This window comes from Pseudophryne corroboree, chromosome 6, assembly GCF_028390025.1.
Source record: "Pseudophryne corroboree isolate aPseCor3 chromosome 6, aPseCor3.hap2, whole genome shotgun sequence".
NCBI lineage: Eukaryota > Metazoa > Chordata > Amphibia > Anura > Myobatrachidae > Pseudophryne > Pseudophryne corroboree.
This window is the reverse complement of record NC_086449.1, coordinates 248,548,690-248,573,182: the sequence shown is the minus strand read 5'-3', so window position 1 is coordinate 248,573,182 and position 24,493 is coordinate 248,548,690. Positions and strand designations below refer to the sequence as shown.

General features: G+C 43.5%; 1 protein-coding gene and 2 pseudogenes across 2 annotated transcripts in view; 2 read left to right on the top strand and 1 right to left on the bottom strand.

The window, feature by feature from the left end:
* The window catches only part of FES (FES proto-oncogene, tyrosine kinase), a 224,744-nt gene that overhangs the window by 61,212 nt on the left and 139,039 nt on the right, over nt 1–24,493 (top strand). The window lies entirely within an intron of this gene.
* LOC134937877 (5S ribosomal RNA) lies at nt 11,062–11,180 on the bottom strand (annotated as a pseudogene).
* Nucleotides 14,932–15,050, top strand: LOC134938226 (5S ribosomal RNA; annotated as a pseudogene).

The window sequence follows — 24,493 nt, the reverse complement described above, 5'->3', positions numbered from 1 at the left end:
TGGAGCCTAGCTTTAGGCCATATCCACTCCTGTCTGTAGAAAGTGGAGAAAACGGCCCAAGTGGAAATCTTCCGTAGGAGCATTCTTGGCTTCACACCAAGATACATACAGTACTTCCTCCAGATACGGTGATAATGTTTTGCCGTCACTTCCTTCCTAGCCTTTATCAGAGTAGGGATTACTTCTTCCGGAATACCCTTCCCCGCTAGGATTCGGTGTTCAAACGCCATGCCGTCAAACGTAACCGCGGTAAGTCTTGGAACATGCAGGGTCCCTGCTGCAACAGGTCCTCCCTGAGAGGAAGAGGCCACGGATCTTCTGTGAGCATCTCCTGAAGATCTGAATACCAGGCCCTTTGAGGCCAATCTGGAACAATGAGTATTGTCCGTACTCTTTTTCGTCTTATGATTCTCAATATTTTTGAGATGAGATGAAGAGGAGGGAACACAGACCGACTGAAACACCCATGATGTCACCAGGGCGTCCACTGCTACTGCCTGAGGGTCCCTTGACCTGGCACAATACCTCCGAAGCTTCTTGTTGAGGCGTGATGCCATCATGTCTATTTGAGGAAGTCCCCAAAGACTTGTTATTTCTGCAAAGACTTCTTGATGAAGACCCCACTCTCCCGGATGGAGATCGTGTCTGCTGAGGAAGTCTGCTTCCCAGTTGTCCACTCCCGGAATGAATACCGCATGTAACACAGAGCATATGACCTTACCCTCAGCATGTAACACAGAGCATATGACCTTACCCTCAGCATGTAACACAGAGCATATAACCTTACCCTCAGCATGTAACATAGAGCATATGACCTTACCCTCAGCATGTAACACAGAGCATATGACCTTACCCTCAGCATGTAACACAGAGCATATGACTTTACCCTCAGCATGAAACACAGAGCGTATGACCTTACCCTCAGCATGTAACACAGAGCATATGACCTTACCCTCAGCATGTAACACAGAGCATATGACCTTACCCTCAGCATGTAACACAGAGCATATGACCTTACCCTCAGCATGTAACACAGAGCATATGACCTTACCCTCAGCATGTAACACAGAGCATATGACCTTACCCTAAGGATGCTCCCTGTGTGGTCAGCGCCAAACCTTTCTCATCCCGCAACTCTTAGTCTGGCCACTCTCGGGCTCTGCAATATACACTACAGTATCTATTTGATCCATTTCCTGATATTATCAGACAGAGCGCTTACGTGATTTTCTGCCCAGCGCAGAATCCTGGTGGCTTCCGCCATTGCCACTCTGCTCCTTGTCCCGCCTTGGCGGTTTACATGAGCCACGGCTGTGACATTGTCTGATTGAATCACAACCGGTAGGTCGCGAAGAAGATTCTCCGCTTGTCGTAGGCCGTTGTATATGGCCCTTAATTCCAGTATGTTGATGTGTAGACAAGCCTCCTGGCTTGACCACAGTCCCTGAAAATTTCTTCCTTGTGTGACTGCTCCCCATCCTCGGAGGGTCGCGTCCGTGGTCACCAGAACCCAGTCCTGAATGCCGAACCTGCGACCTTCTAGAAGGTGAGCACTCTGCAGCCACCACAGGAGAGACACCCTGGCCCTGGGGGACAGGGTTATTTTCTGATGTATTTGAAGGTGGGACCCGGACCACTTGTCCAGAAGGTCCCACTGAAAAGTCCTCGCATGAAACCTGCCGAAGGGGATGGCCTCGTAGGTCGTCACCATTTTCCCCAGTACTCGAGTGCATTGATGTACTGACACTCTTTTTGGTTTTAACAGGTCTCTGACCATGTTCTGGAGTTCCTGGGCTTTTTCCATCGGGAGAAAAACCCTCTTTTGTTCTGTGTCCAGAATCATGCCTAAGAAAGACAGCCGAGTTGTTGGAACCAAATGTGACTTTGGTAGATTTAGGATCCAGCCATGTTGCTGCAGCACTCTCAGGGAGAGTGACACGCTTTTCTGCAACTGTTCCTTTGATCTCGCTTTTATCAGGAGATCGTCCAAGTACAGGATAATTGTGACTCCTTGCCTGCGCAGGAGTACCATCATTTCCGCCATTACCTTGGTGAAAACCCTCGGGGCCGTGGAAAGCCCAAACGGCAACGTCTGAAATTGGTAATGACAGTCCTGTACAGTGAATCTCAGGTACGCCTGATGAGGAGGATAAATGGGGACATGAAGGTATGCATCCTTTATGTCTAGTGACACCATAAAATCCCCCCCTTCCAGGCTGGAGATCACTGCCCTTAGCGATTCCATCTTGAACTTGAACCTTTTTAAGTACAGGTTCAGTGATTTTAAGTTTAGAATGGGTCTGACCGAGCCATCCGGTTTCGGGACCGCAAATAGGGTTGAATAGTACCCTTTTCCCTGTTGTATTAAGGGAACCTTGATAATCACTTGCTGTAGACACAGCTTTTGAATTGCAGCTAAAACTATCTCCCTCTCTGGGGAAGACGTTGGTAAAGCCGATTTGAAGAATCGGCGGGGAGGCACGTCTTCGAATTCCAGCTTGTAGCCTTGGGATACAATTTCCATCACCCAAGGATCCACGTCTGACTGAACCCAGACGTGGCTGAAGAGTCGAAGACGTGCCCCCACCGGAGCGGACTCTCTCAATGGAGCCCCATCGCCATGCGGTGGATTTAGTAGAAGCCGGGGAGGACTTCTGTTCCTGGGAACTGGCCGTAGCAGGCATTTTTTTCCCTTTACCCTTACCTCTGGCGAGGAAGGAAGAGCCCCGACCTCTTCTGGACTTATGCGACCGAAAGGACTGCATCTGATACTGTGGCGTTTTTTGCCTTATGTTCCCCCACAGCAAAAGAAAAGTAGATTTACCCGCGGTAGCTGTGGAAACCAGGTCCCCGAGACCTTCCCCAAATAAAACCTCACCCTTGTAAGGTAAAACTTCCATATGCCTTTTTGAGTCGGCATCACCCGTCCACTGGCGGGTCCACAGTGCTCGCCTAGCAGAAATCGCCATGGCGTTGGTCCTTGAACCTAGTAGGCCGACGTCTCTCTGAGCGTCCCTCATATATAAGACTGCGTCTTTGATGTGACCTAAGGTCAATAAAATGGTATCCCTATCTAGGGTATCCATATCAGCTGACAAGGTATCTGTCCAAGCTGCTACCGCGCAACAAACCCAAGCCGATGCTATTGCCGGTCTGAGCAAAGCACCCGTATGTGTATAAATTGATTTTAAAGTCGTTTCCTGTCTGCGGTCAGCAGGATCCTTGAGGGCTGCCGTGTCTGGAGACGGTGTCTGGAGACGGTAGCGCCACCTTGTCTGGAGATGGTAGCGCCACTGTGTCTGGAGACGGTAGCGCCACCTTCTTGGCGCGTCAAAGCCTTGTCTACTCTGGCCGAGGATTCCCAACGTACCCTGTCCTGTGCCGGGAAAGGATACGCCATAAGAATTCTTTTGGGAATCTGCAGTTTTTTGTCTGGAGTTTCCCAAGCTTTTTCAAATAATGCGTTCAGCTCATGAGATGGGGGAAATGTCACCTCAGGTTTCTTTTCCTTAAACATGTGTACCCTCGTATCAGGGACAGAGGGGTCATCTGTGATATGCAAAACCTCTTTTATTGCAATAATCATATAATGAATACTTTTTGCCACCCTTGGGTGTAACCTTGCATCATCGTAGTCGACACTGGAGTCAGAATCCGTGTCGGTATCATTGGCTGCCATTTGGGATAGGGGACATTTTTGAGACCCTGAAGGGCCCTGTGACACAGTCAAAGCCATGGATTGACTCCCTGCTTTTTCCCTGGACTCTGCTTTGTCCATCCTTTTATGTAATAATGTCACATTTGCATTTAAAACATTCCACATGTCCAACCAATCAGGTGTCGGCGTTGCTGACGGAGACACCACCATCATCTGCTCGACCTCCTCCTTAGAAGAGCCTTCCGCTTTAGACATGCCGACACACTCGTACCGACACCCCCACACACACAGGAATATTTATATGGAGACAGATCCCCAATAAGGCCCTTTGGAGAGACAGAGAGAGAGTATGCCAGCACACACCCAGCGCCAACTGACACTGGAAAAACCAATTCCCAGATAAATAGAGCTTTTATATAATTATGTGCATATAATACACCCACTGCGCCTTACAAGTGCCCCCCCCCCTCTTTTCTGCCCTGTGTCACCGTGTTCAGCAGGGGAGAGTCTGGGGAGCCAGCTTCTCTGCAGTGTCTGTGGAGAAAATGGCGCTGGTTACTGCTGAGGGATCAAGCTCCGCCCCCTCAGCGGCGGGCTTCGGTTCCGCTCGATTTTTTAAATACTGGCGGGGGATTTACTATATACAGCCCTCGGAGCCTATATATTCATTTTAGCCAGTCCTAGAGGTTTAAAATTGCTGCCCAGGGCGCCCCCCCTGCGCCCTGCACCCATCAGTGCCTGCCGTGTGTGTTGTGTGTGGGAGCAATGGCGCTGCGCGTTACCGCTGCGCGTTACCGCTGCGCGTTACCTCAGAGAAGATCTGAAGTCTTCTGCCGCCTTTGAAGTCTTCTTTCTTCTTATACTCACCCGGCTTCTATCTTCCGGCTCTGTGAGGAGGACGGCGGCGTGGCTCCGGGACGAACGGTGAGGGGAGACCTGCGTTCCGACTCCCTCTGGAGCTAATGGTGTCCAGTAGCCTAAGAAGCAGAGCTTATCATTTAAGTAGGTCTGCTTCTCTCTCCTCAGTCCCACGATGCAGGGAGCCTGTTGCCAGCAGTGCTCCCTGAAAATAAAAAACCTAACAAAATTCTTTTTTCAGAGAAACTCAGGAGAGCTCCTCTGTAATGCACCCAGTCTCCTCTGGGCACAGGATCTAACTGAGGTCTGGAGGAGGGGCATAGAGGGAGGAGCCAGTGCACACCAATTCTAAAGTTCTTTATAGTGTCCATGTCTCCTGCGGAGCCCGTCTATACCCCATGGTCCTTACGGAGTCCCCAGCATCCTCTAGAACGTAAGAGAAAAGACACTGGTGCATGGCTTACCATTGAAGCTCTGAATTAACAGCACCTTTGGACCAACCTGTTTGTAATGTTGGAAAGCTCTTCAACCTCATGTACCTTTCAGATACTGTATGTCTGCTTGTTTCCCCTTTTGCATCTAGAAGGGAAGGGAAAGGGGATATTGTTGCACAGGAAACTAAATTTAGAAGATTCTACTTGTATTGCAGATATTAGATTATTTATCAAGAAAAAGCCCCTAATGTCAGTTTGTATACCATATAAATATTATAGACAGGGGGTGCTACCACAGATCATGTGACTACTAGAAATGAAAAAGAGAGAGGAGAAGGAAGGATCTGTTTCTGGTGCACACAAATTTAAAAAGTAACTTTTATTATAACCTTAAAAATGTGAAAAAATTATACTATTTCATCCGGGTCTATTCGGATGAACTGATGCGAAATATTAAAACCATATATAAAGTAGTATGTGAATTGACAAGACTATGTGTGATAGAGAAAATAAAGAAATGAATGTTAAAAACTCCAAAGCTGGGCGTCTTTTTGTGTCTATACCAATGTGTACTGTCTCATATAAATGATTTATAATATATTCTTATTCAACAGTACTGCAATAGAGTCTTTAGTATGATACAAATGTTTCCTTGAGATATTGATAATTTAACTCAAATGTTGCTCCTTTAACCTCCCAGACTAGTACATAAAATGTTACAATGTTATTCTATCAGCTCATCTAAGAAAATGTGGCTCACTGCCCAGATTTTAATATGATAAATACTCAAAAATGACTGATGGTTTCCTTCCAGAGAGTTATAGGGAAATAATATCCCATACAGTGTATTCCCGTATTAACAATGGTGTATCAATATAAATATACTCAAATAATTTAATCAGGAAATAACCACCGAGTTGCTGGCACATACTTATATGTATTAGTGGTTTAATGGGTTTTTCTTAGATATTCCCATGTAAACATCTCTCACATAAAGTGTCAGATGTCCTCTTTGGATAGATGGTCAGATCCCCAAGACAGACAGGATTAATCCACCCCACAGTATGGTAGACTATTCAGAGCATGTATTCCTTGAGTGCTATATATATCTCTCACATATAGTGTCAGACGTATTAATACCACATAGCAGTCAGTATGCTCTTTGTTTAAAAATGAGAATTTGTTATATAGACAAAATTTCTAAGAGCTTTTATCCTGTTGGTGTTTCATCCGTCTTTGGAAGATTTCCGGTATACAAATAATTTTACCTCTCACTCTCGGTGTCAGGTATGTTCCATTTACATATAAATATGTCCTCCAGAACTCTCACAAAGTTGTAGGTCTAATATTCCACAGACATTAATATAATAGGAATATCATATCATTTTTATTATTATTCATCCTATTTAAATTGTGATCAGGCATATATTTGCACTTCCTGCGATTGGGAACAATATGATTTTCAATATTAAACCCCAATGGTGCTCATCTAATGTGAATTTCAATATCCATAAACAAACAAACAAAACAAAACAAACAGGGGTATGTAAGGAATCCTATTTCGATTGTGATCAAGCATATATTTGCATATCCTACAATTAGGAACAGTGTGATTTTCAAAAATAAATTCCTTTTGTTTGAACTCAGATGGTTATAATTATAAAGACGAGCTGCCCTATGAATTTCTAATGTTGCTCATCTAGTGTGAATTTAAATATCCACAAACAAACAACAGGTGTATGCAGGGATAGATCACAGATGTAATAATGTATGTATGTTTTAGTTGGTGTCCTATCATTTCCATATATTAGTTGATATCCCAATATTTGGGTTGTTCAGCTTGTACTATATCTATAAGAAAATATATCTATACAGGGAAAATGATATCCACATATATAGCACCCACTGAGAGGGGAAAAGAAGTACACTTGTGATCAGTATTAGATATTTATTTAGTTTGTGCAAATATATATATATAGACCTGTTCACATAGATAACTGGGCAGGGAGCATCGTTCAAGGTACATGTATCATATTAGTACCTTGAGCATTTTTTAATTTATGTATAGCTGCTAATTGTCACTTCTATTTCTTAAAAATAGTATTGTATAAGAAGCGCTTTGATATATGCCCAAGGTGCATGTGTATACCCTTTAATCACTATTCCGTATCTATAATACATATATATTAGTTGATATGGGTAACTAGCAAGGGCTCTATATCCAAAGAGACACGTCCCAAATAGTTTTGGCACATATGTACATCACACTCCAGAATGTCACCAATCAGTATAAGTGAGCTATGAGCATATGCAAATATAATTGGCTCACTTTGTTAGTGGATATTTTATGAATGATTCATTCACTCATACGAGTACACACGGCGTCCGATATATAGGTGCCATAAATTTGTCAGAGAAATATCTCACTAATTGCCAGTTCTCATGCATTCAAATAAACATATTTGGTGTGTAATGATTTTAGATAATAGTTATATGCACGCTATATGAAGATGCATACCGCTGATAATTCCAGCATATGTGCCGTGCCGTGCGCGGCTTTAGTTTCAAAGGTGAGCATAAATAATTTAACTGTATATTAGTTAGACATTGAATAGACACGTAGGACGCCCAGCCGGTCCGTCCTACGTACGTTTCGCAAAAAGCTTTTTGGATATAGAGCCCTTGCTTGAACGATGCTCCCTGCCCAGTTATCTATGTGAACAGGTCTATATATATTTGCACAAACTAAATAAATATCTAATACTGATCACAAGTGTACTTCTTTTCCCCTCTCAGTGGGTGCTATATATGTGGATATCATTTTCCCTGTATAGATATATTTTCTTATAGATATAGAACAAGCTGAACAACCCAAATATTGGGATATCAACTAATATATGGAAATGATAGGACACCAACTAAAACATACATACATTATTACATCTGTGATCTATCCCTGCATACCCCTGTTGTTTGTTTGTGGATATTTAAATTCACACTAGATGAGCAACATTAGAAATTCATAGGGCAGCTCGTCTTTATAATTATAACCATCTGAGTTCAAACAAAAGGAATTTATTTTTGAAAATCACACTGTTCCTAATTGTAGGATATGCAAATATATGCTTGATCACAATCGAAATAGGATTCCTTACATACCCCTGTTTGTTTTGTTTTGTTTGTTTGTTTATGGATATTGAAATTCACATTAGATGAGCACCATTGGGGTTTAATATTGAAAATCATATTGTTCCCAATCGCAGGAAGTGCAAATATATGCCTGATCACAATTTAAATAGGATGAATAATAATAAAAATGATATGATATTCCTATTATATTAATGTCTGTGGAATATTAGACCTACAACTTTGTGAGAGTTCTGGAGGACATATTTATATGTAAATGGAACATACCTGACACCGAGAGTGAGGTAAAATTATTTGTATACCGGAAATCTTCCAAAGACGGATGAAACACCAACAGGATAAAAGCTCTTAGAAATTTTGTCTATATAACAAATTCTCATTTTTAAACAAAGAGCATACTGACTGCTATGTGGTATTAATACGTCTGACACTATATGTGAGAGATATATATAGCACTCAAGGAATACATGCTCTGAATAGTCTACCATACTGTGGGGTGGATTAATCCTGTCTGTCTTGGGGATCTGACCATCTATCCAAAGAGGACATCTGACACCTTATGTGAGAGATGTTTACATGGGAATATCTAAGAAAAACCCATTAAACCACTAATACATATAAGTATGTGCCAGCAACTCGGTGGTTATTTCCTGATTAAATTATTTGAGTATATTTATATTGATACACCATTGTTAATACGGGAATACACTGTATGGGATATTATTTCCCTATAACTCTCTGGAAGGAAACCATCAGTCATTTTTGAGTATTTATCATATTAAAATCTGGGCAGTGAGCCACATTTTCTTAGATGAGCTGATAGAATAACATTGTAACATTTTATGTACTAGTCTGGGAGGTTAAAGGAGCAACATTTGAGTTAAATTATCAATATCTCAAGGAAACATTTGTATCATACTAAAGACTCTATTGCAGTACTGTTGAATAAGAATATATTATAAATCATTTATATGAGACAGTACACATTGGTATAGACACAAAAAGACGCCCAGCTTTGGAGTTTTTAACATTCATTTCTTTATTTTCTCTATCACACATAGTCTTGTCAATTCACATACTACTTTATATATGGTTTTAATATTTCGCATCAGTTCATCCGAATAGACCCGGATGAAATAGTATAATTTTTTCACATTTTTAAGGTTATAATAAAAGTTACTTTTTAAACTTGTGTGCACCAGAAACAGATCCTTCCTTCTCCTCTCTCTTTTTCATTTCTATGTTTCCCCTTTTGGCCATTTATTTGTGCTCATCACTTTCACAGCCCATCTTATTCCTCAGCCATATTTTACTCATGTCCTGTGAATTCTCTGTCGTCTCAAAAATAGATTCAAACTTAGGGCCTGATTCTGAGTTGGACACATTCAGACACATAACTGCACCAGGGAAGGGCTAGTAGCTGCATTTGCATAAAGTTGTAGACAAGAGACTGGAAGAAGACACTGATGTGGATTTTACATTCCACTTTATTTTAGAAATGATGCCTATTTAGTTATTGATCTATACGAAAGGTAGGAAGCTTCATTTGCCCACTACTAACATTAGCGCAAGTCTTCATAGAAGAATCAGTAGATCTATTGCTTTCTATACTTTGTTATAGAGCAAGTTACAGCAACAATTACTGTTATTATTCAAGCACTTGCCATCATAGGTGTGCGCAGGCACCCCCTAATGTCTGGCACTCCGATTTCACATGCCTGATGCAGCGATCGCAGAGCAGGCTGATTACTGTCCCCTCTGCGCTGCACCCTGTCAGGACCTCATTACCGACCGGACGCCTGGGTTAATCAAGGGTGCCACTGACACCGGCTTTCAAATTTTCCAGCTCCACCTCCATGTACAAAAACAGTGTGATGTAATGTTATTATGTCATGCTGCTCGCATGCCCACCCGTCACACCCACCACATACACACCTCTCTCTTTCTATGCTGTGCCAACGCCAGCCACTGATGAGGAGCAGCATGCAGCCAGCGTTCCTCTTAGGAAGACAAATTCAATACTGGCAGGCAGTCGGCAGCAACATTGACACTTCACTCGTTTTTCCAGCAGCGGCAATACTAGTCTGCGACTGTCATTGTCAGTGAGTGACTGACTTGTAAGTAAGCTGTTGCAGCTTGCAGGGGAAAGAGAGGGAGAGCCAGACCAGGCTGAGTAGGAGCACTGTAATTGCAGTGAGTGCCATCAGGGGTGTTTGTTTGGTGCACACCGCAACATCTGACAATGTATCTGCTTTCAAACGAAAGAGCGACCAGGCACTGGTATATAATAAATTCCAAAAGAATTATGAGAAACCAAAATTGGACAATTTTGTTGGAAAGGGAAATTAAAACCTTTCAATTATGGTCCCATTTGGTTGTGCGCCCAGAGCCAGAAAGTACAAGTACTGACAAGGAGAGAGAGAGAAAGCTCTTGTGTGGGCGCACTCTTATGAAAAAAAGAAAATTAACGTTCAATCATGACAGAACATTAAAACGTATGTTTATTAATCAACTTTAAAATTGAGAGATAGTCCCTCTATGATCCAAAAAGGGGTGTACACATAAGAAAAATGTGAGAGAAAAAATATATATAAATAGTATATATAATAATAATAATAATAATAATAATAAAATGTTCTGGTCTGTTGAATCACAAAAGAAGGATTTAGAAAGGCTGCAGACACAAAATAGTCTAGCACCCGTTTCTCCTGACCAGTACAGATAATCTGTATTAATGAGACCAACCAAGGAGATCAGTACTCTATATTGGAGTACGGCTTAGATTGGATTAATACCAAGTAGTTAGATATTAACCCGTTAATAAATTTTGTTCAAGTAAATTTGAGAATGTCTAGATTAGCATGACCTGAACACTAGTAGGAGTAAGAAAGGAATGTTAGAAATAGTACGTAGTGGTGATACTGCTGTTGGTGTCCACCCTTCCAAAGAAGGGGAATAGTCCGTACTCTACAAAACCGGGTATTCCCAGGGAGTCTCCTCTCAAGGTACTGACCTGGCCCAACGCTGTTTCGCTTCCAAGATCGGACGAGATTGGGCATTAGCAGCGTGGTATGATAGTAGAGAGGCTATCTACCAATGAGAGTGCACCTATATAGGAATAGTGAGAGGAAGGGATTATAGAAAAGATAAGGTCATACAGTGTGTGGATCTGCTTTCCACGTTAGGCAGGGTAAAAGGAATTACCACTCAGTGGCATCATAGACCCTGGATCGAGGATGCGAGTCCACAGAATGATAGTGAGAGAGAAAGAAGATGAGAGAAGGATTGAGAGCTAAATCAAAAATCAGCTGTTGAACAGTGTCTCAGAAAGGAGACCAGGACGCAAAATATGAGGCGTCAGGTAGGTTTATAAATCTAACCACAAGTAATGTATCAATTCCTATTTATGCAAAAAAACAATCATGAATACACTGTCAAAGGAATCATTAATTAGGATAAGGGATAGCATCAGCCTATTGAGTGTACCCTGCTGAAAAAGGAGATGATGATATCGACATGATGAGCAGAATAAAACAAATAGATTTTATCTACAATCTGTAGGATTAATGGACTGTAATAAACACAGAAAATCCTAGCTGTATAAATCACGTATGCATTCCTGTTTTACCAAATCCATTCATGGGTACAGTGTCAAAAGAAAAATCATTACTGAAGTAAGAGGATGACATCAGCCCATTAAATGCACCACACTGTTCCTCATGATGAAAGATGAGTACAGTACAGTAAATAGGTCTGGTCTGCAATCTGCAGGATTAATGGGCTATAATAGGCACAAAAATTCCAGCTGCGTGATATGCAGTATTAATCAGAGTGCCTGAGTGAGATAGGCACTAATGGCAGAGGTAATAAAGACTCCAAAATCATATATATGTGTGAAAAAAATTATGATACTCAATGTGTCAGGTAAGGAGACAGGTGGCAGTAAGTACTGCTCCAAGGAAGGTCTCGTCGTGAAGTCCGTGGAAAACGCGTTTCGCCCGTCGGGGCTTGTTCACTTCCGGGATCTCACATTAGATACAGCAGATGGGGTTTAAAAACCCTGCTGATAAAGGTAGCAGCCAATAGAGTGTGAGTGTGGGGGCGGGAGTATAATAAATTAGAGTTAGGATACATGAGGTCAAATCAGAGCGAGTGTGCAGCACGTCCTGGCCAATCAGAGCAAACGGTGCGTCTGTGTGTGGGCGGAGAAGGGCGTGCTGTAATACACGTGATCAAGTTATCCGTCAGGCATAGGTAATGAGGAGAGGTAGGTTATGGGGAATGAATCAAGGAGGCGCCATCTTGGAAGATGGATTACCAGAAAAGCCTCTGTTAATTGTGAAAGTTACATGTAATAATTTAAATAAAAATGAATATAAAAGATGTTGATATAGAACGTCCGAATGTTACTGAATAGGGACTGAGAATGCTACATAGCAGACAAAGGGGGTTGTCGGCTGAAAACATGAATTAAGGGCGGAAAAGTTATTAACTGGCGATTGGGGCGAGTGCTGTGCGCCTCGGCCAATCAACAAGAGGATGCTATGGACCAATTGTCCGTGGGCGCTGTATGGGAGGTAGGTGTGTTGGAATAGTACCTGGATAATGCCCAATTGGATAGAGGGAACAGGGTCACGGGGTAGGATACCGTGGGCGCCATATTGGAGAAGGGAATGACAGCCCAGATTGTGAGGACAAGGATAAATATAGAGGGAGTGTTAAAAAAGTGTGTATTAGATTGAACACTGTTGGTAGTAGGTGATATAAGGGCTGGATGTGAAAAACGAAAAAGAATTAGTAAATAGATAAAAAATGATTAAAAAAATATATAAAAGAATAAAAAAATATATATATATAATGGAAATTAATATAGATATAAGGATAAGAATAAAAATAATAAATAAAAATAAAAATATATATAGGGTGAATTAAAAGAAAAAAAATATATATATATAAATGTGAAGATAGAAATAAAAATAAGATTATTAATAAAATTAAAAATAAACAAATATTAAATAAATGAATATAGGGAGAAATAAATAATTATATAAGATAATTATATATCGAAGTAAATATTAAGTGCTAAGCAGGTGGAAAAGGGGTACTACATGGATTGACTGTGATATACCTGGCTAATGGGTGAAAAGTGAAGTGAGACGTAAAAATAAGGCCAGTGGGGTGACTGTAGGGACATGGTAAAAAAAGGGCCATAGGTAGAATTGTGATCGATGGATATCGTAAGGCAAAAGGATAAGAACTTTGAAGTGATGAGATAGATGAAACCACATTGGTGAAAATAAGTGGGACATGATTGGGGTGGAAGAGAAAAAATGATAGTAGTGAGGTAGAATTAGGTGAATCAAAGTGAAAGTGTAGGAACTGTACGTGGGTGGTTGATTGTTCGAAAGATTAGTGATCTGATCTGTGGGGCTAGTTACCACACAGATTATTGTAGATATGTGAAGGAAAAGAAGGAAAAATGAATAAAAAGGAGGATTTTAATGGAGTGTATCAGGGATACACTTAGAAGGAGTTTGAGCAATGTTATAAGAACACACCATAATTTATATTTTCATTCAACCCGAGCGGTCTAAGACTCCCGAGGCGAAAGATCCATTCGCTCTCTTTTTTATATAGTTCTTTGGTCATGTTGCCTCCTCGTATGCCCAGATGGATACGATCTAAACCAAATGCTTTTAATTCCTTAGTGGATCCTTTGTGTTGTAAATGAAAGTGTTTTGCAACCGTGGTGAGTTGTTTCATGCGTGCAAGATCTTTAGGTGCATTCCGAATATTCCCCAGGTGTTCTAAGACTCGTTCTTTTAATTTCCGTGTGGTCATACCAACATATTTTTTTTTTAAACCCCATCTGCTGTATCTAATGTGAGATCCCGGAAGTGAACAAGCCCCGACGGGCGAAACGCGTTTTCCACGGACTTCACGACGAGACCTTCCTTGGAGCAGTACTTACTGCCACCTGTCTCCTTACCTGACACATTGAGTATCATTATTTTTTTCACACATATATATGATTTTGGATTCTTTATTACCTCTGCCATTAGTGCCTATCTCACTCAGGCACTCTGATTAATACTGCATATCACGCAGCTGGAATTTTTGTGCCTATTATAGCCCATTAATCCTGCAGATTGCAGACCAGACCTATTTACTGTACTGTACTCATCTTTCATCATGAGGAACAGTGTGGTGCATTTAATGGGCTGATGTCATCCTCTAACTTCAGTAATGATTTTTCTTTTGACACTGTACCCATGAATGGATTTGGTAAAACAGGAATGCATACGTGATTTATACAGCTAGGATTTTCTGTGTTTATTACAGTCCATTAATCCTACAGATTGTAGATTAGATCTATTTGTTTTATTCTGCTCATCATGTCGATATCATCATCTCCTTTTTCAGCAGGGTACACTCAATAGGCTGATGCTATCCCTTACCCTAATTAATGATTCCTTTGACAGTGTATTCATGATTGTTTTTTTGCATAAATAGGAATTGATACATTACTTGTGGTTAGATTTACAAACCTACCTGACGCCTCATATTTTGCGTCCTGGTCTCCTTTCTGAGACACTGTTCAACAGCTGATTTTTGATTTAGCTCTCAATCCTTCTCTCATCTTCTTTCTCTCTCACTCACTATCATTCTGTGGACTCTCATCCTCGATCCAGGGTCTATGATGCCACTGAGTGGTAATTCCTTTTACCCTGCCTAACGTGGAAAGCAGACCCACACACTGTATGACCTTATCTTTTCTATAATCCCTTCCTCTCACTATTCCTATATAGGTGCACTCTCATTGGTAGATAGCCTCTCTACTATCATACCACGCTGCTAATGCCCGATCTCGTCCGATCTTGGAAGCGAAACAGCGTTGGGCCAGGTCAGTACCTTGAGAGGAGACTCCCTGGGAATACCCGGTTTTGTAGAGTACGGACTATTCCCCTTCTTTGGAAGGGTGGACACCAACAGCAGTATCAACACTACGTACTATTTCTAACATTCCTTTCTTACTCCTACTAGTGTTCAGGTCATGCTAATCTAGACATTCTCAAATTTACTTGAACAAAATTTATTAACGGGTTAATATCTAACTACTTGGTATTAATCCAATCTAAGCGGTCCTCCAATATACAGTACTGATCTCCTTGGTTGGTCTCATTAATACAGATTATCTGTACTGGTCAGGAGAAACGGGTGCTAGACTATCTTGTGTCTGCAGCCTTTCTAAATCCTTCTTTTGTGATTCAACAGACCAGAACATTTTATTATTATTATTATTATTATATATACTATTTATATATATTTTTTCTCTCACATTTTTCTTATGTGTACACCCCTTTTTGGATCATAGAGGGACTATCTCTCAATTTTAAAGTTGATTAATAAACATACGTTTTAATGTATCTGCTTTATTAGGATTGGTACAAAGGTGGATATTTTATATGCGTTGACCATCAATAGATGGTGCTAGACACGCCCAAAAGGCGGTGCTAGACACACCCCTCCGACGGTGCACCCACTAACAAAATGTGCTGCGCACGCCAGTGCTTCTCATACAAAATGATATTTTTCCAGGTTCACTTAAATGGCCATATAGATAGTCAAGTGTGTATGGAATGATGAGATGGCTTAATAGTTGGAAAGGAGTAGATTGTTGTTGTTTTATTATTATTATTATTATTATTATTATTATTTATGTACGTGGTGGTCTGCTGGCTTGGCAGTGTGGTCCAAAATGATAATAACATGAATATTGTCCCATTGACATCAGAAAGTTAGCCAGATATTGCAGCATGTGTCGCTCCAAATGACCCACATAGCCCATAATCCAGTTGAACTAGACATGACCTTTACTGACTGGTGTGGTTGGTAAATCTGGTGAGAAGATGATTTTCAGAGCCGTGTTAAGACTCCCTAGGGACGAGCCTAGTGTGGCCCCACTGCTCCTGCCAAAATGTTGTTTCCCTGCACATTTATGGTATGTACACACTACAAATCAAGGTCAACTGGAGGGATGCAGAACATTTTCCTAGTGAATATGGAGTTTATGTTTTTGCCACTCAGCAACGAGATTTTTTTTATAGGCATACATTAGAACTAGTGATGTGCACCGGACATTTTTCGGGTTTTGTGTTTTAGTTTTGGATTCGGTTCCGCGGCCGTGTTTTGGATTCGGACGGTTTGGCAAAACCTCCCTGAAAATTTTTTGTCGGATTCGGGTGTGTTTTGGATTCGGGTGTTTTTTTACAAAAACCCCTCAAAAACAGCTTAATTCATAGAATTTGGGGGTCATTTTGATCCCATAGTATTATTAACCTCAATAACCATAATTTCCACTCATTTTCAGTCTATTCTGAACACCTCACACCTCACAATATTATTTTTAGTCCTAAAATTTGCACCGAGGTCGCTGGATGACTAAGCTAAGCGACCCAAGTGGCCGACACAAACACCTGGCCCATCTAAGTGTGGCACTGCAGTGTCAGACAGGATGGCACTTCAAAAAAATAGTGCCCAAACAGCACATGATGCAAAGAAAAAAAGAGGCGCAATGAGGTAGCTGTGTGACTAAGCTAAGCGACCCAAGTGGCCGACACAAACACCTGGCCCATCTAGGAGTGGCACTGCAGTGTCAGACATGATGGCACTTCAAAAAAATAGTCCCCAAACAGCACATGATGCAAAGAAAAATGAAAGAAAAAAGAGGTGCAAGATGGAGTTGTCCTTGGGCCCTCCCACCCACCCTTATGTTGTATAAACAGTACATGCCACACTTTAACAAACCCATCATTTCAGCGACAGGGTCTGCCACACAACTGTGACTGAAATGACTGGTTGGTTTGGGCCCCCACCAAAAAAGAAGCAATCAATCTCCTTGCACAAACTGGCTCTACAGAGGCAAGATGTCCACCTCTTCCTCATCGTCCGATTCCTCACCCCTTTCACTGTGTACATCCCCCTCCTCACAGATTATTAATTCGTCCCCACTGGAATCCACCATCTCAGGTCCCTGTGTACTTTCTGGAGGCAATTGCTGGTGAATGTCTCCACGGAGGAATTGATTATAATTCATTTTGATGAACATCATCTTCTCCACATTTTCTGGAAGTAACCTCGTACGCCGATTGCTGACAAGGTGAGCGGCTGCACTAAACACTCTTTCGAAGTACACACTGGAGGGTTGGCAACTTAGGTGAAATAAAGCCAGTTTCTGCAAGGGCCTCCAAATTGCCTCTTTTTCCTGTCAGTATACGTACGGACTGTCTGACGTGCCTACTTGGATGCGGTCACTCATATAATCCTCCACCATTCTTTCAATGGTGAGAGAATCATATGCAGTGACAGTAGACGACATGTCAGTAATCGTTGGCAGGTCCTTCAGTCCGGACCAGATGTCAGCACTCGCTCCAGACTGCCCTGCATCACCGCCAGCGGGTGGGCTTGGAATTCTTAGCCTTTTCCTCGCACCCCCAGTTGCGGGAGAATGTGAAGGAGGAGCTGTTGACGGGTCACGTTCCGCTTCACTTGACAATTTTCTCACCAGCAGGTCTTTGAACCTCTGCAGACTTGTGTCTGCCGGAAAGAGAGATCCAACGTAAGTTTTAAATCTAGGATCGAGCACGGTGGCCAAAATGTAGTGCTCTGATTTCAACAGATTGACCACCCGTGAATCCTGGTTAAGCGAATTAAGGGCTCCATCCACAAGTCCCACATGCCTAGCGGAATCGCTCTGTTTTAGCTCCTCCTTCAATGTCTCCAGCTTCTTCTGCAAAAGCCTGATGAGGGGAATGACCTGACTCAGGCTGGCAGTGTCTGAACTGACTTCACGTGTGGCAAGTTCAAAGGGTTGCAGAACCTTGCACAACGTTGAAATCATTCTCCACTGCGCTTGAGTCAGGTGCATTCCCCCTCCTTTGCCTATATCGTAGGCAGATGTATAGGCTTGAATGGCCTTTTGCTGCTCCTCCATCCTCTGAAGCATATAGAGGGTTGATTTCCACCTCGTTACCACCTCTTGCTTCAGATGATGGCAGGGTAGGTTCAGGACTGTTTGCTGGTGCTCTAGTCTTCGGCACGCGGTGGCTGAATGCCGAAAGTGGCCCGCAATTCTTCGGGCCACCGACAGCATCTCTTGCACGCCCCTGTCGTTTTTTAAATAATTCTGCACCACCAAATTCAGTGTATGTGCAAAACATGGGACGTGCTGGAATTTGCCCAGATGTAATGCACGCACAATATTGCTGGCGTTGTCCGATGTCACAAATCCCCAGGAGAGTCAATTTGGGGTAAGCCATTCTGCGATGATGTTCCTCAGTTTCCGTAAGAGGTTGTCAGCTGTGTGCCTCTTCTGGAAAGCGGTGATACAAAGTGTAGCCTGCCTAGGAACGAGTTGGCGTTTGCGAGGTGCCGCCGCTGCTGTTCTTGCTGCGGGAGGCAATACATCTACCCAGTGGGCTGTCACAGTCATATAGTCCTGAGTCTGCCCTGCTCCACTTGTCCACATGTCCGTGGTTAAGTGGACATTGGGTACAACTGCATTTTTTAGGACACTGGTGACTCTTTTTCTGAGGTCTGTGTACATTTTCGGTATCGCCTGCCTAGAGAAATGGAACCTAGATGGTATTTGGTACCGGGGACACAGTACCTCAATCAAGTCTGTAGTTGCCTGTGAATTAACGGTGGATAACGGAAACACGTTTCTCATCGCCCAGGCTGCCAAGGCCTGAGTTATCCGCTTTGCAGCAGGATGACTGCTGTGATATTTCATCTTCCTCGCAAAGGACTGTTGGACAGTCAATTGCTTACTGGAAGTAGTACAAGTGGTCTTCCGACTTCCCCTCAGGGATGACGATCAACTCCCAGCAGCAACAACAGCAGCGCCAGCAGCAGTAGGCGTTACACTCAAGGATGCATCGGAGGAATCCCAGGCAGGAGAGGACTCGTCAGACTTGACAGTGACATGGCCTGCAGGACTATTGGCTTTCCTGTGTAAGGAGGAAATTGACACTGAGGGAGTTGGTGGTGTGGTTTGCAGGACCTTGGTTACAAGAGGAAGGGATTTAGTGGTCAGTGGACTGCTTCCGCTGTCATCCAAAGTTTTTGAACTTGTCACTGACTTATGATGAATGCGCTGCAGGTGACGTACAAGGGAGGATGTTCCGAGGTGGTTAACGTCCTTACCCCTACTTATTACAGCTTGACAAAGGCAACACCCGGCTTGACACCTGTTGTCCGCATTTGTGTTAAAATAATTCCACACCGAAGAGGTGATTTTTTTTTGTAATTTGATCAGGCATGTCAATGGCCATATTCGTCCCACGGACAACAGGTGTCTCCCCGGGTGCCTGACTTAAACAAACCACCTCACCATCAGAATCCTCCTTGTCAATTTCCTCCTCAGCGCCAGCAACACCCATATCATCATCCTGGTGTACTTCAACAGTGACATCTTCAATTTGACTATCAGGAACTGGACTGCGGGTGCTCCTTCCAGCACTTGCAAGGGGCATGCAAATGGTGAAAGGCGCCACCTCTTCCCGTCCAGTTTTGGGAAGGTCAGGCATCGCAGCCGACACAATTGGACTCTCCTTGGGGATTTGTGATTTAGAAGAACGCACAGTTCTTTGCTATGCTTTTGCCAGCTTAAGTCTTTTCATTTTTCTAGCGAGAGGATGAGTGCTTCCATCCTCATGTGAAGCTGAACCACTAGCCATGAACATAGGCCAGGGCCTCAGCCGTTCCTTGCCACTCCGTGTCGTAAATGGCATATTGGCAAGTTTACGCTTCTCCTCAGACGCTTTTAATTTTGATTTATTGGGTCATTTTACTGAACTTTTGTCTTTTGGATTTTACATGTTCTCTACTATGACATTGGGCATCGGCCTAGGCATTCGACGTTGATGGCATTTCATCGTCTCGGCCATGACTAGTGGCAGCAGCTTCAGCACGAGGTGGAAGTGGTTCTTGATCTTTCCCTATTTTACTCTCCACATTTTTGTTCTCCATTTTTTAATGTGTGGAATTATATGCCAGTATCAATAGCAATGGCCTACTACTATATATACTGCGCACAACTGAAATGCACCACAGGTATGGATGGATAGTATACTTGACGACACAGAGGTAGGTAGAGCAGTAGCCTACTGTACCGTACTGCTATATATTATATACTGGTGGTCAGCAAACTGTGCAAAACTGAAATGCACCACAGGTATGGATGGATAGTATACTTGACGACACAGAGGTAGGTAGAGCAGTGGCCTACTGTACCGTACTGCTATATATTATATACTGGTGGTCAGCAAACTGTGCAAAACTGAAATGCACCACAGGTATGGATGGATAGTATACTTGACGACACAGAGGTAGGTAGAGCAGTGGCCTACTGTACCGTACTGCTATATATTATATACTGGTGGTCAGCAAACTGTGCAAAACTGAAATGCACCACAGGTATGGATGGATAGTATACTTGACGACACAGAGGTAGGTAGAGCAGTGGCCTACTGTACCGTACTGCTATAATATTATATACTGGTGGTCAGCAAACTGCAAAACTGAAATGCACCACAGGTATGGATGGATAGTATACTTGACGACACAGAGGTAGGTAGAGCAGTGGCCTACTGTACCGTACTGCTATATATTATATACTGGTGGTCAGCAAACTGTGCAAAACTGAAATGCACCACAGGTATGGATGGATAGTATACTTGACGACACAGAGGTAGGTAGAGCAGTGGCCTACTGTACCGTACTGCTATATATTATATACTGGTGGTCAGCAAACTGTGCAAAACTGAAATGCACCACAGGTATGGATGGATAGTATACTTGACGACACAGAGGTAGGTAGAGCAGTGGCCTACTGTACCGTACTGCTATAATATTATATACTGGTGGTCAGCAAACTGCAAAACTGAAATGCACCACAGGTATGGATGGATAGTATACTTGACGACACAGAGGTAGGTAGAGCAGTGGCCTACTGTACCGTACTGCTATATATTATATACTGGTGGTCAGCAAACTGTGCAAAACTGAAATGCACCACAGGTATGGATGGATAGTATACTTGACGACACAGAGGTAGGTAGAGCAGTGGCCTACTGTACCGTACTGCTATATATTTTCTCTATCGTCCTAGTGGATGCTGGGGTTCCTGAAAGGACCATGGGGAATAGCGGCTCCGCAGGAGACAGGGCACAAAAGTAAAGCTTTCCGATCAGGTGGTGTGCACTGGCTCCTCCCCCTATGACCCTCCTCCAAGCCAGTTAGATTTTTGTGCCCGGCCGAGAAGGGTGCAATCTAGGTGGCTCTCCTAAAGAGCTGCTTAGAGAAAGTTTAGCTTAGGTTTTTTATTTTACAGTGAGTCCTGCTGGCAACAGGATCACTGCAACGAGGGACTTAGGGGAGAAGAAGTGAACTCACCTGCGTGCAGGATGGATTGGCTTCTTGGCTACTGGACATCAGCTCCAGAGGGACGATCACAGGTACAGCCTGGATGGTCACCGGAGCCTCGCCGCCGGCCCCCTTGCAGATGCTGAAACATGAAGAGGTCCAGAATCGGCGGCAGAAGACTCCTCAGTCTTCTAAAGGTAGCGCACAGCACTGCAGCTGTGCGCCATTTTCCTCTCAGCACACTTCACACGGCAGTCACTGAGGGTGCAGGGCGCTGGGAGGGGAGCGCCCTGGGAGGCAAATGAAAACCTATTTGGCTAAAAAATACCTCACATATAGCCTCCGGGGCTATATGGAGATATTTAACCCCTGCCAGAATACACTAAAGAGCGGGAGACGAGCCCGCCGGAAAAGGGGCGGGGCCTATCTCCTCAGCACACAGCGCCATTTTCCTTACACAGCTCCGCTGGTCAGGACGGCTCCCAGGTCTCTCCCCTGCACTGCACTACAGAAACAGGGTAAAACAAGAGAGGGGGGGCAAAACAGTGGCAAAAATTGTATTATAAAAGCAGCTATACAGGGAGCACTTATTATAAGGCTATCCCTGTCATATATAGCGCTTTTGGTGTGTGCTGGCAAACTCTCCCTCTGTCTCCCCAAAGGGCTAGTGGGGTCCTGTCTTCGTTAAGAGCATTCCCTGTGTGTCTGCTGTGTGTCGGTACGTGTGTGTCGACATGTATGAGGACGATATTGGTGTGGAGGCGGAGCAATTGCCAAATATGGGGATGTCACCTCCTAGGGGGTCGACACCAGAATGGATGCCTTTATTTATGGAATTACGGGATAGTGTCAACACGCTAAAGCAGTCGTTTGTCGACATGAGACGGCCGGACAATCAGTTAGTGCCTGTCCAGGCGCCTCAAACACCGTCAGGGGCTGTAAAACGCCCTTTGCCTCAGTCGGTCGACACAGACCCAGACACAGGCACTGATTCCAGTGGCGACGGTGACGAATCAACCGTATTTTCCAGTAGGGCCACACGTTATATGATTTTGGCAATGAAGGAGGCGTTACATTTAGCTGATACTACTGGTACCACTAAACAGGGTATTATGTGGGGTGTGAAAAAACTACCTATAGTTTTTCCTGAATCAGAAGAACTAAATGATGTATGTGATGAAGCGTGGGTTGCCCCCGATAAAAAGATGCTAATTTCAAAGAAGTTATTAGCTTTATACCCTTTCCCGTCAGAGGTTAGGGCGCGCTGGGAAACACCTCCTAGGGTGGATAAGGCGCTCACACGCTTATCTAAACAAGTGGCGTTACCCTCTCCTGAGACGGCCGCACTTAAAGATCCAACAGATAGGAGGATGGAAAATATCCAAAAAAGTATATACACACATACAGGTGTTATACTACGACCAGCTATAGCGTCAGCCTGGATGTGCAGTGCTGGAGTAGTTTGGTCAGAGTCCCTGATTGAAAATATTGATACCCTGGATAGGGACAATGTTTTACTGTCTTTAGAGCAAATAAAGGATGCATTTCTTTATATGCGTGATGCACAGAGGGATATCTGCACACTGGCATCACGGGTAAGTGCTATGTCCATTTCGGCCAGAAGAAGTTTATGGACGCGACAGTGGTCAGGCGATGCGGACTCAAAACGGCATATGGAAGTTTTGCCGTATAAAGGGGAGGAGTTATTTGGAGTCGGTCTATCAGATTTGGTGGCCACGGCTACAGCCGGGAAATCCACCTTTTTACCTCAAGCTACTCCCCAACAGAAAAAGACACCGACTTTTCAACCGCAGTCCTTTCGTTCCTTTAAAAACAAGAGAGCAAAGGGATATTCATATCTGCCACGAGGCAGAGGAAGGGGGAAGAGACACCAACAGGCAGCTCCTTCCCAGGAACAGAAGCCCTCCCCCGCTTCTACAAAAGCCTCAGCATGACGCTGGGGCTTCTCAAGCGGACTCGGGGGCGGTGGGCGGTCGTCTCAAGCATTTCAGCGCGCAGTGGGCTCACTCGCAGGTAGATCCCTGGATCCTGCAGATAATATCTCAGGGGTACAGGTTGGAACTAGAGACAGATCCGCCTCGCCGTTTCCTGAAGTCTGCTTTACCAACGTCCCCCTCCGAAAGGGAGACGGTTTTGGAAGCCATTCACAAGCTGTACTCTCAGCAGGTGATAGTCAAGGTACCTCTTCTACAACAGGGAAAGGGGTATTATTCCACTCTATTTGTGGTACCGAAGCCGGACGGCTCGGTAAGACCTATTCTAAATCTGAAGTCCTTGAACCTGTACATAAAGAAGTTCAAGTTCAAAATGGAGTCACTCAGAGCAGTGATAGCGAACCTGGAAGAAGGGGACTTTATGGTGTCCTTGGACATCAAGGATGCGTACCTCCACGTTCCAATTTACCCCTCACACCAGGGGTACCTCAGGTTCGTTGTACAAAACTGTCACTATCAGTTTCAGACGCTGCCGTTCGGATTGTCCACGGCACCTCGGGTCTTTACAAAGGTAATGGCCGAGATGATGATTCTTCTTCGAAGAAAAGGCGTATTAATTATCCCATACTTGGACGATCTCCTAATAAGGGCAAGGTCCAGAGAACAGCTAGAGAGGGGATTAGCACTGTCTCAAGAAGTGCTAAAACAGCACGGCTGGATTCTGAATATTCCAAAATCCCAGTTAATGCCGACAACTCGTCTGCTGTTCCTAGGGATGATTCTGGACACGGTTCAGAAAAAGGTTTTTCTCCCGGAGGAAAAAGCCAAGGAGTTGTCCGAGCTTGTCAGGAACCTCCTAAAACCAGGAAAGGTGTCTGTACATCAATGCACAAGAGTCCTGGGAAAAATGGTGGCTTCTTACGAAGCAATTCCATTCGGCAGATTCCATGCACGAATTTTCCAGAGGGATCTGTTAGACAAATGGTCAGGGTCGCATCTTCAGATGCACCAGCGGA